Raw genomic sequence first — 16,554 nt, forward strand, 5'->3', positions numbered from 1 at the left:
AATCATGGTGTGGGGAGAAAAAAAAGGCAGAACAAAATATCAAGGAGCTATGGAACAGTCAAACGGTCTAATTACACATAATTGAAAACCTGTAAGGAGGAGAAAGAGAAAGGAAGGGCCTATTTGAAGAAAAATTAAAAGTAGAACTACCATATGATGCAGCAACCCCACTTCTGGGTATTTATCCAAAGGAATGGAAATCAGGATCTCAAAGAGATACCTGCACTCCCATGTTCATTGCAGCATTATTCACAATAGCCAACATATGGAAACAACTTAAATGTCCATTAATGGAAGAACGAATAAAGAAAGTGTGGTATACACATACCACATACATTGGAGTACTATTCAGCTGTAAAAAGAGGGAAATCCTGACATTCATGACAACATAGATGGATCTGGAGGACATTATGTTAAGAGAAGTAAGCCAGACACAGAAAGACTATATAATTTCAATTATATGTGGAATATAAATTACTCAAATTCACAGAAGCAGAGAGTAAAATGGTGGTTGTCAAAGGGGGCATGGAGAAGTGATGGTCAAGGAGTACAAAGTCTCAGCTATACAAAGTAAGTCTTGGAGATCTACTATACAGAATGCCTATAGCTAGCAATACTGCATTGTACACTTAAAATTTGCTAAGAGGGCAAATATTAGGTGTTATAATAATAATGACAACAATAAGGGAAGGAGGAAACTTAGGGAGGTGATGGATATGTCTACGGCCTTGATGGTGGTGATAGTTTCATAGGTGAATACTTATTCCCAAATGCATTGAGTAGTATATGTTGTACATGTATATGATTTTACATGTCAACTATACCTCAATACAGTGGTTTAATATATACGGCAATATGTATATAATGGCAAGGAGTTTTCCAAACTTAATGACAGACACCAAATCACAGATCCAATAGCTCAGAGAACATCAGGCAGGATAAACATAAAACAAACACACATTTAAGCACATCATACTCAAACTACCGAAAACAAAAGACAAATAGAACATCTGGAAGGCACTCAGAGTAAAAAGAGACATTACATACAGAGAAACAAAGAAACCACACAAGCTTGACAACAATAGACTATCATCTTTAAAGTACTGAAAGAAAAAATCCGTCAATCCAAAATTTTTTATGACATGATATCCATTAAAAAATGATAAAATGGACTGCATCAATATTAAAAACTTTTGCTCTGCAAAAACTCTATTAAGAGAATGAAAGCCAACCTATACAGTTTCAAAGCACATTTGGGAGAAAATATAAGCAAATCACATTCCTGGCAAAGTACTTATATTCAGAATACCTAAAGAATTCTCAAAATTCAATGATAAAAAATAAATACAATTGCAAAAAAGGGAGGGAGTAAAATCTCTGAATAGACAGTTCACCAAAGATGTATATATGGGAAATAAATACATAAAAAGATGCACAACATCATTTAGCATTAAGTAACCCAAATTAAAACAATGAGATATCTATCTATTAGAATGGCTACAATTTTAAAAACTGATGGTACTAATTCCTCAATGGAAAAGGAAAAGTGGTTAAATGTTAACAATTGGTAAATCTGGGAGAAGATCACACAGGAGTTCTTGGTACTGCTCTTGCAACCCTTCTGTAAATTTGAAATTATTCCAAAATGAAAAGTCAGAAAAGACAATTAACTAAAAATGAACTAGTAAAATGTTATTGTAAATCTCCTTTATTTAAAAATGGCTTTTCTTATTTGCAGTTTTTAAAATACAACGAATCATTTAAATTATAATAATCTAAAAGCACATCTACTATGAAGGTAACTCTAACCTATAAAATTTGATTTGTAATTTTGACATTGGTTAAACAATACTATATTTCTATTTGAGCAATGTTAATAAAACACAATTTTCAAAATAAAATCAAGGATTTTTCTATATACATTAAAAAGTTACCTATTAAATTACAAACAATGGTGAAACTTATTTGTCCAACCTGAGTCCGTATTTGCCCATGGCAACAACTGGCTAGAGCTGAGTAGCTGCTGCCTGCTTTAGATAGAGTATGCTTCTCAGTTTGCCTCAGTTCCCATATCGCCCAGACTGCTAAATGTGCTTACATTTCCTTTCTGGTCCCTGTGGGTATCTGAGTCTGGGAGCCCTGCTTGTGAGATCATAAGATATCATTCAACTCCAGCAATCTGTGATACTAAATCACCTCAATATTTTGTGTAAGATTCCAGACTCCATAAACTCCTCCCCTTGGCCTCTGTCCTCTTCCAGCTCAGTCTATCTTTGCTCTTACTTCAGCTATTGAAATGCTCTTATCAGACCTTCCTGCTTCTATTACCAATTTATTCTGACCACCACCCCACCACCCTCCTAACCCCTGAATTACAAGGCAACATATTGTTTTATTTGATAATCATGCTTCTATTATTTTATTTTCAAATAGCATCAAAATTAAACCATTAATTTAAAATATTTGGTTCCTCCAAGATTATGTACAAAACCCTCCAGAGGGTCCACAGATTCCAGTTTAAGAAACTCTGGACTAACCTATTTTACAGTTAAGAAAGGCATTTTAAGAAAGATTCTTTTAACAAGTAGGAGATGGATGTTAACAAACAAGGATCCCAAGGAAGACTTTCAACACTTCCAGAGGGTCCCTGAGCAGTGACGTGAACACTGCAGTTCCCCTTCAAGACTAGCCTTCCAGTGACAATGAGTATATCAAACTACGATAGGCTGATGACATTATTTTCTCTGATACAAAGCTCATCAAGTGGTCGCCTGGTTAGTATTTTGTTTCTAGGTAATTTTAGTACAGGAAGAAAAAGTTTTGATTAGGTGACACAAGAATTGACTGTTTGGAGGTTTTATTTCTTACTTCATTTATTATAAATTAACCATTGACATTCTGGTTATACGTCAGTCTTTCAACAGTTTAGAAAATATGGATCAGTCCCTCTGCCATTGATCAAGCTGACTACACAAACAAAACTGCTTGTCTGCACTTGCAGTGCTAAGTGTCAGGACTGCACAACTCCCATAGATACTATCCTCCAGTAAACTCACCACCCTCGATATAATCTCTACATCACATTACTCAGTTTATACATTTGCTTTTCTCAATTACTACATATTTCTAACACCAGAATAGTGCCTGGTATATTGCAGAAAGTCAGTAAATGAATACAGATTATAATTACCAAGGGGCAGTGCCTAACTCAGAGAAACAAGGGAATTTTCTCCATTATTTGTTAAACCAAATCTAAACAATAAAGTTTACACTCTTATAATGGTTCCGTATAATTGCCTCATTATAAATGATCCCTGAGATGGCTAAAGAAAATGGGGAGGTTGGGGCAAGAATTATTCCATTTTCCCTCGCCCATTCCACGTAGATCATCGGATCAAACACTCAACACCAGGCTCCTGAAAGCGGTCCATTTATGACAGGTGTAATGGACATAGCCAACAGCAGGGTTTTGGTTCTTCCAAAGGCTTGCAGTAAGTGTAGCAACAGAGACTATTATTGGCCAAAACTGGGCCCCTGTTGGTCTGTCAGCTTTTAACTTTTATTCAAGAGGAAGCCAAGAAGTTAAGCTCTTCCCCAAAATGCCAACAGATTCCCCAACAGCAACCCCAGGTTATACTCAGGACTCAATCTACTGAGAATGTTTTTCCCTAACTCCTTGGCTCAAATCCTGGTATTTGCATCCAGATCTGACTGATGGCAACATCCATATTTTCCTGCCTCTCAAAATCAAAGGACTACTTTCTCACAACATCAGTTTTTATAATTTTGCATAAAAGTAGTTGCATTTTTAGTCTCTGTTGAATAAGAAAATAACATACGTACATTTGAGCTGAAGGACCTCTTGCAATAATTCTGTGATTTTCCATGACTTTGAGAACCAAGTTTGAAAACCACTGCTCAAAAGAAGCTCCTTATCTTTCTCTGAGGTCTTCTAAATTGCTTTCTTAAGCTAACCTATGGTACTTAGAGAAACTGTAGGAGAAGGTTCTGGTATTTTCATCTTGGCAGTTTAATTGAAATCACTTTGGTATATCAATACAACATGTGAAAATGCTATTTGGGTTTTTTTAATGCACTATCTTGATTCAGTAAAGGGTAACCTGGCTTCTAAAGATGCACACAGCATATAGTATGATAAAAATAGACAATAAACAGCAATTCAAGCAAATGCTGCACACAGATGTCCACTGAAGTGTTGGATCGTCTTCATAAATAGCTCTGTGAACACCATGCTGGTAAGCTTGGTGCTTAGGGGACCCCAAATCATTTAGAAGATTTTTTTCTTTACTGTACAAAATTGCTGGTTTTGTTGCATGACTTTGGTCTAGTGTGCTTCTCCTATCAATATCTTGATTTTAAGTGTTACGTATACTACCACACTGGTGCATTCTATCTCTAACCCTATTTTTAAAATTGCTTAATTTTCTATTTTGAAAGTAACACATGCTAATCACGTAATAATAGATGAAAGTAAAACAAATCTTCCATTGGCACACCATCCAGGAACAAGGAGTATTAATAATTTTCCACATTTCTTTCTAGTCTTTTTACTCTGCAAGGTTTTTTTAGTATATAGAAACTCATGCCCGATGATTTTTAATAATGTCTATTTTTCAGCGTATAAAAGAAATGTATGCAATTGTAGAAGATGTGTAAAATACAGAAAAATACGAAGCATATAGATTAGAATCTCTCCATTCCTGGGGCCTGCCTGGTGGCACAGTGGTTAAATGCACATGTACTGCTTCGGCGGCCTGGGGTTTGCCTGGTTGGATCCCGGGTGCGGACGTGGCACCGCTTGGCACACCATGCTGTGGTAGGCATCCCACATAGAAAGTAGAGGAAGATGGCATGGATGTTAGCTCAGGGCCAGTCTTCCTCAGCAAAAAGAGGAGGATTGGCAGCAGTTAGCTCAGGGCTGATCTTCCTGAAAAAAAAAAAAAAAATAGAATCTCTCCACTCCAAGATAACCACCGCTAGTCAACATTTTCACCTTATTTACAATTTTTAGGTGCATGTATTTTTACGTGGAGCAGTTATAAATTTGAGTATAATCAATACAGAAACACAGTCTTGAAAGTTCTTCAGTCATTAGTATTAACTGAAGGGTTATTTACTGGATCTACTGAGTTGCAGGTACAGGAGGTTTTGGTGAGGGTGGAAATTAAATCTCTGCTTCAACATGACTTTGCAAAATATGCTGATGTGCTTACAGAACAGTGAGCTTTTGAGTCCTTCTGTGGCCTCCTCGATACCGTGGGAAAAACTGCCACAGCACCCTTGAAAGGATTTTCCACTTCTCTGTGTTCTTCCCCTTGTTCGGAGACCAAACTGAGATGACAGTATTAAAAGTGTTCTCCTTTATACTGTCGCTGTAACCAAGGAGGAATTTATCAGAATGGGAGGAGGGGGGAGCATTTTTGTAGCATGAAAGCAAAATATAAAAGTCAGAAGTGTTTTTTTACTTAAAAAAAATTCTAAGAAATTTCTGGGAGGGAGGAGGAGGATAAGCCTCACTCAGATCAATTTATGTCTCCTCTTCTTCTAATTAGATGGCTGTCAGTACTCTTTGAGATTCTGATTCATCGGGGTGGCCGCTTCTTGCATAGTTTAGAAGTGAATATTGAGGGAAGAGATTGTGCAAGTAAATAGAGAGTTGGCACTTTCACTTATGTGTCTGTGTTACAAAGTTCTTCAGTGACAGGAAGGGATGTAATTTAAAGGGAGAAATTGGCAATTAGTTAACTCTCCCTTTGATTTACACAGGGCCAGCAGTGGGTTTGATTGAGCTCCCTGAAATAATTACCGTGTATGGAGAAAGGACTCCAAAGTCAGTCCCTGTCAATGACACACAGCTTATAACCTCACATACCCCATTGCCATTTCCAATATGACCACCATCTCTCTGGCGTCAGCTTGTTCTTTTTCCCTTACGTAGTCATTAAGAAATAAAGGCTGAAAACCCTTCACTTCCCCAGGGCAGAGCCCGAGAAAGAGACTCAGACATCATCAGAACCTACTGTCCAGAGCTGATTATGTCCCCAGGGAAAGACATCACTTCTAATCAGTCCTGAAAGCAGTGGCCAGTTCCCTTTCACAGGGAAAACAAAATCATCCCTCTATGGTTCTAACAGACCCACTTAAGATTTCAGGGGGTATAAAGGGAACTGTCTCCAGTGGAAAGACAGAGAGGTGAAGCCAATAGATGGCTTATTTGAAAGGAATGTTGCTCCTTTGAAAAGTGACATTGCAAAGCTGCACTCAAGACAATGATATCATGAAAGCAGTAATAGGCTGTCAATCAGAAATCCTGGGATCAAGTGCAGCTCTGCGCTTTCTAGCTATGTCACTCTGGGTAACTCACCTGAGTTTTCTGAGCCTCAAATTTCTCATTTATCAATGAGATATGTTAATAGCACTCCTTGGTATACTGAATGGTTCAAATGAGAATGAATTTGAAATATCTTTGCATTATTACTGTGTCAGGATACAATTCTGAACAACATAGGCATGGATTATTACCTTTGAAATTTAAATTTTGGCAGGAGAAATATGCAAAACAAGTAGACAATTTGACACACTGCTGAGAAGAGAGAGACGACAATGAACCTGCACTTAGTGTTCAGGGAAGAAGATATCATATAGACCAAAACTTGAAGAATGAGAAAGTGCCACTCATGAGTAAGACCTGGGGGAAAAGATTCCTGGCAGAATGTGCAGAAGTCCTGTGGTAGATAAAATAACTTGGCAAGTTAAAGAAAATGAAGCAAGATCAGTGACTCTAGAACATACTAAATGAGTGGTAGAGTAGCAGGAAACGGGGATGGACAAAGATTCTGGAAGATTCTTTTCGATCTTTCACTTACGTTCTTGGATACAAAGATTTGGATGTGACAGCTTGCACAGAGCTGGAGAACAGTGACATGACAATTCACACTCAACAATAACAAAGAAATAAAGACAAATTCTAAAATTTGGCCTGACCACCCTCAACAAAATTCCAAACCCCCATGTAATTAAGCCTACAACATTCCAACATTCTCCCACTGGCAAAGTATAGGAAGATAAGAAATTAACAGTATTTCATGATGACCGTTACAGACCATCATTTGATACTCAGGTCTCTAGTTCAACCTCCCAAATAGGCCCATCTCCAGTGTGGAAGGGTGGATCGCTGAGATTACTTTGAAAGAGAGCTTAAGCAATAGCATACAGCCCAGCTCTTTAACCTCAAGTCAAGAGCAGCAGAGTTAGGTCCCACCTGCAGCATTTTTATTCTAGCCATGCTCTACTACAAGTTAACCAATCTGACCAGTTAACCAGCCAGCTGGAAATGTTCTTAATTCATTGCTTATAGGCAGCCCCATCAAGAAATTGTTTAAAAAAATAATGGCTGTCCAATTTGTTCTGGAGACACATTTGTCTATTTGGGGCATTAACCCAGAATTTCTCTTCTTTACTCTCTATAGCCCTGCCTTGAATGGTCACACCTAAATCTCTGATATAAAAACCAGGAATATTTGAATAACTTCCATATCTATTCTGTGGCTCTCACCTTTCTCCCACATACCAAAACTCTTTGCTAACTACCTCCAGGGCCACCCTATTAGTTTATCCCACTGGCAAATTCAAGATAGCCAAAGCAGAACTGATCACCTTTCCCCAAACCAGCTCCTCCCCACTAAAGGCACTACCATCCACAAACTACTCAACCAAGAAAGCTGGAACTCACCTTTACTTCTCCATCTTCCACATTCAGTCAGTCCTCAGTCCCTGTAGCTACTACTGCCCTAACACCTCTTGAGTCTTCCCTCCTCTCACCCACCCTATTAGGTCAGACCTCCATCATTTCTTGCCTGGGTCTCCCAGCTTCCCATCTGGCCCAGCTAAATCTGTCCTCCACAGGAGTATCACAACAGTCTTTATCAAAGGCAAACCTGGGCTTTGCTTTCCCCACTCCTACACGCATCTTTCACTCTAGCACAACTGAGTCATTTGAATTTCCTCCCACAGATACTTTGCAAGTTTATTTTTCCTCCATTTATTTTTTCCATTTCTTCGCTTAACTCCTTTTCATCCTTCAGAACTCAGTTCAAGCCTTTTATCCCCCTCTTTCGGGTTTAGCTGTGCTTCCTCTGTGCCCCAAAACACCCTGTTTCTGTTTGTACCTAACACTCACCACACTGGGCCACACTTACTGGTTTACTTGTTTGTCTCACTAAATTGACTATAAAATCCCTCAGGAGAAAGAGCATCTCTTATTTGTTTCCCCAACCCCTGGTATCATGCACTGTGTAAACACGTGCAGAATATTTAGTCAGTAGGGTAGTAACCACAAGCCATAATATAAGTGATAAGGAAGGTATGAAATATATGAAGAAGAATGAATTTTGGTTTTATCTGAGCATATTCCATATACATATATATTTGATAGGAAGAGTTTTGTTCATCGTATTCTATCAACTGAACTATAGGTAAAGACATATTTAAAATCAGAGTTTCCTATTCTACTCTTGTAGTCATTTTCTGAAGTAAAATGTCCCCTGCACCCCGGCTGCAGTGAACAGCTAACCCCTTCTGACACTGATGAGTGCGGAGGAAACCGTTGCTGAGAAACAGAACTCAGATGATTTGCACACGGCGAGTCCACAGTCTCTTAACTGAAGCTCTGAAAACGAAAAAGCTCTGAAAACAGAAGTTGTTTAGAAACTCACGTGGCAGCAAAACCTAGCCTGACCTGAACACAGCTGATGACAAAACCTGAACCTCAAGGCTAAGTCATTGCTTATCATATCCTCAGGACTACAGTTCAATACTTTTTTCAGTAATCCTTATCCAGTTTCACTCTGAAATCTAGTTGGTAGTTAAAAAAAAAAAAAAAAAAAGACCCACCTTGTGACTTGTCCTCAAATTTCTGGTTTCATACCCTCAGAACTTTAAGGCTTCTTAATTTTCTGTCCTTCCATTCCATACCTAGCCCTAGTCAGAATTCTTTGTGTCTGCCTCCAAACTAATCTAAGGAAGATCTTTCTTTTCCCTGCTAAGTTCTATTTAAACATTGCTGAAATAAACAACAACGACAACAAAATAGATATGAAATTACTTCTAGTCTTGGAGCTGTTGAAATCACAGCAGCAACGTTTCACTCCAAAATGTTTTCTCAATCACTTTACTCTTTTGGTTAAAAGAACATCTTTAAGTTGCTTACTCTCTCTTAATTAATTTCTTATTTAAAACAACATTTTCCACGTCCAAGCTAATTCCTTACCCAGGGATCCAACTTTACATCAGGAAAAATTCCAAATAGCTTCAAAAACCAAAATACAAACAAACAAAACCATTAAGTAATAGACGGGACATAGGAGAATTTCCTTACAACTTCAGAATAAGGAAGACCTTTGTATCTATTATACTTTATGAAACTTAGAAACAATTTTTAAACAAGTGATAAATTTAACCACATAAAAATTTCTGCAAATCAAAAACATCATAAGCAAAGATAAAAAATAACTTTGGGAAAATTTATATTAATGTAATTAAAACATACTGAATTCCTACAACCAATTAAAAAACAATAAATTAATAGAAAAAACAAACAATGTTAATAAATAGCTCACAGAAAAGGAAATACAAATGGCTCTTAAATGTAGGAAATACCTTCAATCACATTCTCAATAAGAAAAATGCAAATTAAAATATATTGCATTATTTTTAATTTATCAGATTGGTAACATTTTGAAAATTTGCAGACAGCTTTGTTGGCAAAGTAGTGGAGAAAACATGAACTCTTGCATGTTGCTGGTGAGAATGCAAATTAGAACAACTCATATAGAGGCAATTTGGCAATATCTATTAAAATTACAAATGCACATATTTGATGTAGCAACTCCACACGCTGATATATCAGCAGATTGTAAAAGTGACACATGTACATGGTTATTCATTGCAGCATTGTTTGTAATGGAAAAGATTAGAAATTACCTAAATTTCCAGCATTATGGGGTTGGCTATCTATTATCTTGCATCCATTCAGTGGAATAACACACAGCTATTTTTTTAAAAAATAGAATAAGGACGCTCTTTGTGTACTGATATGAAAACATATCCAAGACATATTTTTAAATGAAAGGAAAAGAAAAGCACTGGACACAATTGCATCTGATATATAATTTTTAAAATGTTTCAGGTATTATTTTCTAAGATGTCTAAAAGATATCTTCCATCTAATTTTGAACATCAATCTCTTCTTGAACTAAAGTTTGAAGGAAAAGAAGATTAAAGGTAATATAACAAAAGTGAGAGAAATAATATGTTTTCCAAATGAACTGCTCAAAGAAAGTCTCCTTCATATTGAGGCTTTTTCAATTCACTCTTTTGTATTCTGGGTCAAATTGGCTCCTTACATTTTAAGTTTCCATTACTTCCCAGATCTACTGAAGAGTCTTTTCACTCAGTTTTAAAACAAGCATTCCTTCAGTAACGTTATTCCTAACACCAACGATGGACAGGTACGCTAACGTTGTGCATTCCCCTTATTTGAACGGTGACTTCATTCATTTACAAAGGTAATTAATTCTATCAATTCAACCCATAGGATTAGAGGCAATTTTGCACTGTTATGAGTTTGTCCTAACTCTCCGGCAGCTCTCTCTTACCCTTCGCAGATCTGTCTTGTTCCTTTACCTGTTTTTCAACTATTGATATTCCCAAGAATCTTCTCACTCTTTATAATGTCCCAGGTGATCTCATTTACTTTCAGTTTCACTCTCAATTGAAATGAGACTGACTTCTGTCAACTCCATCTAGGTGCCTTGTGAGCCGTCCAGCACACATTCAAAACTGAACTCTTCTACACTCCAAACATCTTTCCTCCTCCTGAATCAGAGAGAGTCCTTTCTTCCTTACCCTCAGTATCCAATCAGTTACGAATCCCATTTCTCTACCCCTTAAATATACCTGAGCCTTGTAATTCATCTCCACCACCTCCACCTAGTTCAGAGCCATTTCATGCCTCACACCAACAACTGCAAGAGCTTACTGACGTGTCTCCTTCTCTATCTAACCTGCCCTCAAATCCATCCTTGAAACAGCTGATATAATGTTTGCTTTAAAATAAAAACTTGGTCATAATACTTCTAGCCTCATCCTTTAATAGCACCCTGTTTTGTTGTTAGTGCTGTCAAATTGATTCTGACTCCCAGCGACCCTGTGTGCAGCAGAGCTGAACCCTGCCTGGTCTTTTTGCACCATCCTTTCACCTTCTAGCACTATATCAGACAATGCTCCGCTGCTATTCATGGGGTTTTCATGGCCAATTTTTTCAGAAGTGGGTGGCCAGGTCCTTCTTCCTAGTCTGTCTAGCCTGGAAGCTCCACTGAAAACTGTCCACCGTGGATGACCCTGCTGGTATTTGAAATACTAGTGGCATAGCTTAAGTATCACAGCAACATGCAGCCACCACAGTATATGACCACCGACAGACAGGCAGTGTGGTTCCCTGACTGGGAAGTGAACCTCAGCCACAGTGGCAAATTCTTAACCACTAGACCACCAGGGCTGGCTAGCTCCCTGTTACCTATATGATAAAGTACACACTACTACTTTGCCGAGCATACTATGCCTCCAGGAACTGGCTCCTCTCCTTCTTTTCATCCATATCCCTCACTGCTACCCAAACTTACCCTGCATGTTTCAACCATAACCTTCCATCCACTTCTGAAATGTACCCTTCCATTTGTTCATTCCATGTCTTCACACAGGGCATTCCCTTGACCCTGAAAAGCTGTCCTCCACGCTTCCTCCATCTCCTATCACTTAACAAGCTCCAAGTCATCTTTCAAAATCCAGCTCAAGTGTAGCCTCCATTGTTAAGCACTCTGGTCACCCCCAGGTAGACCTATCCATTGCACTCCACCTCCATTAGAATGTGTGTAGCACATGGCGGTATCTGATTGCTGAATGTGCATCTATCCCCACTAACCTGCTGGTGTGATAAGAACTAAAGAAGCAGAGTCAGCTTTCTTATCTCTTCATCCCCACACTCAACTCAACATCTAGTACATGAGTGCTCAATAAATTGTGGTTGAATCGAATTGAATTGAATTGAATGATAATATCCAGTATATAGCTGTTTTTAAAGCTCCAATGGCAGAGTGAGTTAAAGAAGACATGTTTGAAAGATTAGAGGTGGGTTATCCTAAAAAGCAAGTAAAAGAAAAGAGTTTAAAGAAATATAATGGCAAATGTTCAAGAAAGAGGGCTGAAAATGATGTGTCTGAAGTAAGGATTAGAGGTGAGAAGAATGACTTGATAAACAGATGCCTCCCAAGAGTTCTAGCAGTGATAAACTTTCTTCTTTTGCCAAAACCCCAGTAGGATATTGGGACTGTCACCTTGTCTTTTCACTCCCTCTGGAGTCACTAGGAATTTATAGATGCAGAGTCACATTTAGACTGTGTTAACACACTTTAACATATTAATCAGGCTTCTATTGTATCCCATATCCAATTCCACTCTTGTCACCACTTTCTGACAACCCCAATCCAAGGACTTAACTTCTCTGGTACTGGGAAAACAAGTTCCTTTGGGGATCAATTCCCAAGTAATCCTTCTTTCCTATTGCACTTTAAACAATGCTCCAGGTGTCTAGCTAATTATCGAGATTCTAGTCCTGAAAAGGTTGGCTCCTGACCCACTGAATCCGTTGTCATAAGAACCTTGAATTAGCCTCTCTTTCTAGAACATAACCCAGAAAAGGAGGACTAGCTGGATTCTTGCCTCATCCCTGTTTTTCTTCTCTGGGGCCTTCCTGTCTGTCTAAAAATATTTCGCTAAGTGGCTGTCCCCCGTTTTCTGTCATTTCTTAGCTGTATAATCAGTAAACATAGTCCTAGTGTGATTGTCTTTGCAACCCTAGCACCTGCTTCAAGTCAAACTGATTTCTGTTTATCAACTGACTCAAAAATTATTTTTGTTTAACAACTGTCTCAAAGAATTTTCTTTTTCTCTCTTTACTTCTCTTCTGTCCCTTCCTCCTGACTCCCTGCTAATTTCTCTCTTTCTCTCTCTCTCTTTCTCTCTCTCTCTCTCTCATACACACACATGCACACTGATTTCATAGATGCAGTCTCTATTATTTGTCTTTCTTGACAATTACTAATCTTCACAAAGCACACATTTACGTTTAAGATGGCGCCAGATGTCAGATCTGGCGCCAAGACAGATGCACTTTCAGTTCCAAACATAATTTTGGGAGATGGATTTTTGCCGTCAGGAGAAATACCTAAGAGACAAACACTCTGGAAACTAATTGGGAAGAAACAAGTTCAAGCCAAAGTAAGAGAAAACTTTATTTCCTTCTTGGCATTCCCAGGGTGTATACTGGCCTCTGTTCTAAATGCAATGTGTGTGCAGAAGTGACAGAAGCAAACGATTTAGATTCACAATGGGATGAAATATCTATAGCTTAATAAAAGCCAGCAGAACAATTGCAGAGAAAAGGGAACTAATAAAGAGATGCCAGAGAGAGATGATATACAAAGCGTTTTCAGAAATGGCTGGACTCTGCTCTCCTAAATAAGAATCTAGTTATATACATGGTCAATATATACGAGATAGAACTCAGTATCTAATTCGTTATAATTTTAAAATATCTTTTTCCTTATCCTAAGAATTGCTGACATAGTATTATACTACACCATTCCTACCCAAATTATCACAATATTATATTCCAAATATATACACTTTTTGTTACTCCTTATTATGTTTTCTTTGAATCTCCTGAACTCCAAGTGTCTTTTTGTTTGAATTCATTTTTTAACCCAATTCCTATTATAAATGTCATCCATGTTATCTCTACACACACACACACACATATACGCACACATGAGCAAATACAATTTTGCCCGAAGAGAATTCATCTAGTTCTAAACTGGTGGGAATTAAGCAATATATTTGCCCCTTCTCACTTTTTAAATCTTAGCTTAAACACTAACTCCTCAAAGATTTTACTAGAATAGATACTCTATTTCTAGGTCATAGTGACATTTATTTTCTCCATGTAGTTATTCAATGTGTAATTTAAAATCTGTATTTAATTGTTATTCACTGACTCTTTTAATAAAATATAAGCTTCATGAAGGCAGGGAGCACTTTTATCTTTTCAACTTTATATCTCCATCACAAAGAATTATGTCCAACACAACGTAAAGGTTTAATAAATATTAATTACTTAATTAGCTAATAAACACACAAATATATATTTTCTTTTTCTGTAAACACAGAAGTACACATGACTTAAAGGAATTTAAGCAAACCTGCTTATACAGCGCTTGTCACCCAAACTGCTTGATGTCAATACATAAACTAAGCCAACTGTTATAAAATAGGAAATAAAAATGAAATAAAGTAATGGAATTGGCAGGTATTAGAAACTAATGAAGATACTTTATTCTTAGTATTCTGAAATGGACAATGGATTAAAAGTTTTCTATTGCTCTTGAACAGCACGTAAAACAACGTACGTATATTATTCCACAGTTTTTATGGATCAGGAGTGTGAAAAAGGCTTAGCTGGGTCCTCTGTTTCATGATTTTATAAGGCCCCAATCAAAGTGTCAGCTAGGATTGCAATTGCCTCTGAGGCCCGACTGGGGAGGAATCCACTTCCAAGCCCTCAGGGTTGCTGGCAGCATTCGTTTCCTTATGATCTGTTGGACTGAGGACCTCAGTTTCTTGCTGACTGTTGGCTGGAAACCACTTTCAGTTCTTTGCTATGTGAGTCTTCCCGATATAGCTACTTCTTTCCTCAAAGCCAGCAGGGGAGAATTTCCTTGCAGGACAGGGTTTATAATTTTATGTAACTTAATCACATACATGTAATCATAGACATCCCATCATATTTGTCATATTCTGTTCATTACAAGCATGTCACAGGTCCAGCCATGCTCAAGGGGAGGGGACCTCAAGGGTGGAAACACCAGGAAGCAGAGATCATGCAGGCATCCTAGAGTCTGTCCACCACAAATAGAACAATAGTTATAAACCTGGTTCAGTTAACAATATTAATAAATAAAATATTTTCTGAGAGTAAAGAATTTTTCCAACCTCACTGGCTTCTCCAGAGTTTTAACAATAAGATATTAAAATAACTCACGTGAGTAGTTTAGGTGGCAATATTCACGTAGAAGGATTCTTAATGGTGATTTATGATAGAAGAGTAAATCCAAGAAATGTGAATATCTTTAGAGTTTTATCAAAGACAAAATAGAATAAATAAGTTAGATGATGCAAATAGCGTAAAAATCAGCTAAATATTCCATATACAAGAAACTAAATGAAATCCAGAGGTATATGTGGGAGATTATATCCAATCCTTCCTTCTGTCTTCATCCTTATCATGGGTTACTGTGAGCAGAGTATACTTCCTTGCCCCATTGGCCTTGGACTTGACCATGGGACTGCTTTACCCAATCAAATGTGGGCAGAGATGATAATATGCCAGATCTGCACAGAGACTCTAAGAGGTATTACAAGTTTCATTTTGCCCCTCCACCATGAAAATACCTCATCCCAGAGAAGATCCCAGAGTGAGAAGACATGCCAAGCCTAGCAAAGCCTAGCAGAGCCATGATCAACCCTCAGACTTGTAAGCAATGAATAAATAAATATTTGTTGTTATAAGCCATTGAAATTTGGAGTTGTTCATTATGCAACATTGCATCAGCAAAAAGTTGACTAATACAGTACAGAATTTGCCAAGTAACCGATCAATAAAATGAGAAGTGACTTAGGATATTCTTCACAATTAAGTTGTGTTTCTTTCAAGATGAAAATGTTTCTATGTATTTTTATGTCCCACACTCTGATCTCTCCTAACATCATCGTTAATTTATTACCATTGTTGAAGAGCAAGGCTTAAATGTAAGAGTCAAAGAGGTCTGTTAATAAAAATCCCAGAATTAAGCTTCCCCATGCAGAGGCACATATAGACAAACACAGTCTTTGCTTACGAGGGCAGAGGCACTAAACTTGATACACTGCAGAGAGTAGACCTGAACAACATCACTCCTTCAAACACGGTGGGGAAAAAGGCCCAGGATTGTTACTCTAAGGAAGCTTCTGAAAGGAGACATGGGGAGAGGGAAGTCTTTTGTGTTATAAACCATTAATCTCTTGCACTCCACTCCAGTATTTTCATAACATCCTACTTACACCACTTATCAGAGCTTCCTTGCATTCAAGCTACATATTTCTGTACCTGTCCCTACCAGTTAACTGTCTCCCTAAAGAGCAGAGGCCATAACTGATTCATTTTTAAATTTCCCGTGATATACAGGACCCACAGAAAACAGGCATTCAGAAAATGTGTGTGGATTGAATTTCTATGTTCTTTGCTAAAATTTGTTCCTTACTGATCAACGAGAAAGAACCGGAGACAAGTAACTTAAGTGCTAAATGGAAGGAAAATCGGTAGTTTCATTTTAGGCAAAACTTAAGGAATTCTCAGACTCTCTTCATGATAGAAGGTCAAAC

The sequence above is a fragment of the Equus quagga genome, chromosome 6, assembly GCF_021613505.1.
Source record: "Equus quagga isolate Etosha38 chromosome 6, UCLA_HA_Equagga_1.0, whole genome shotgun sequence".
In the NCBI taxonomy this organism is placed as follows: Eukaryota; Metazoa; Chordata; class Mammalia; order Perissodactyla; family Equidae; genus Equus; species Equus quagga.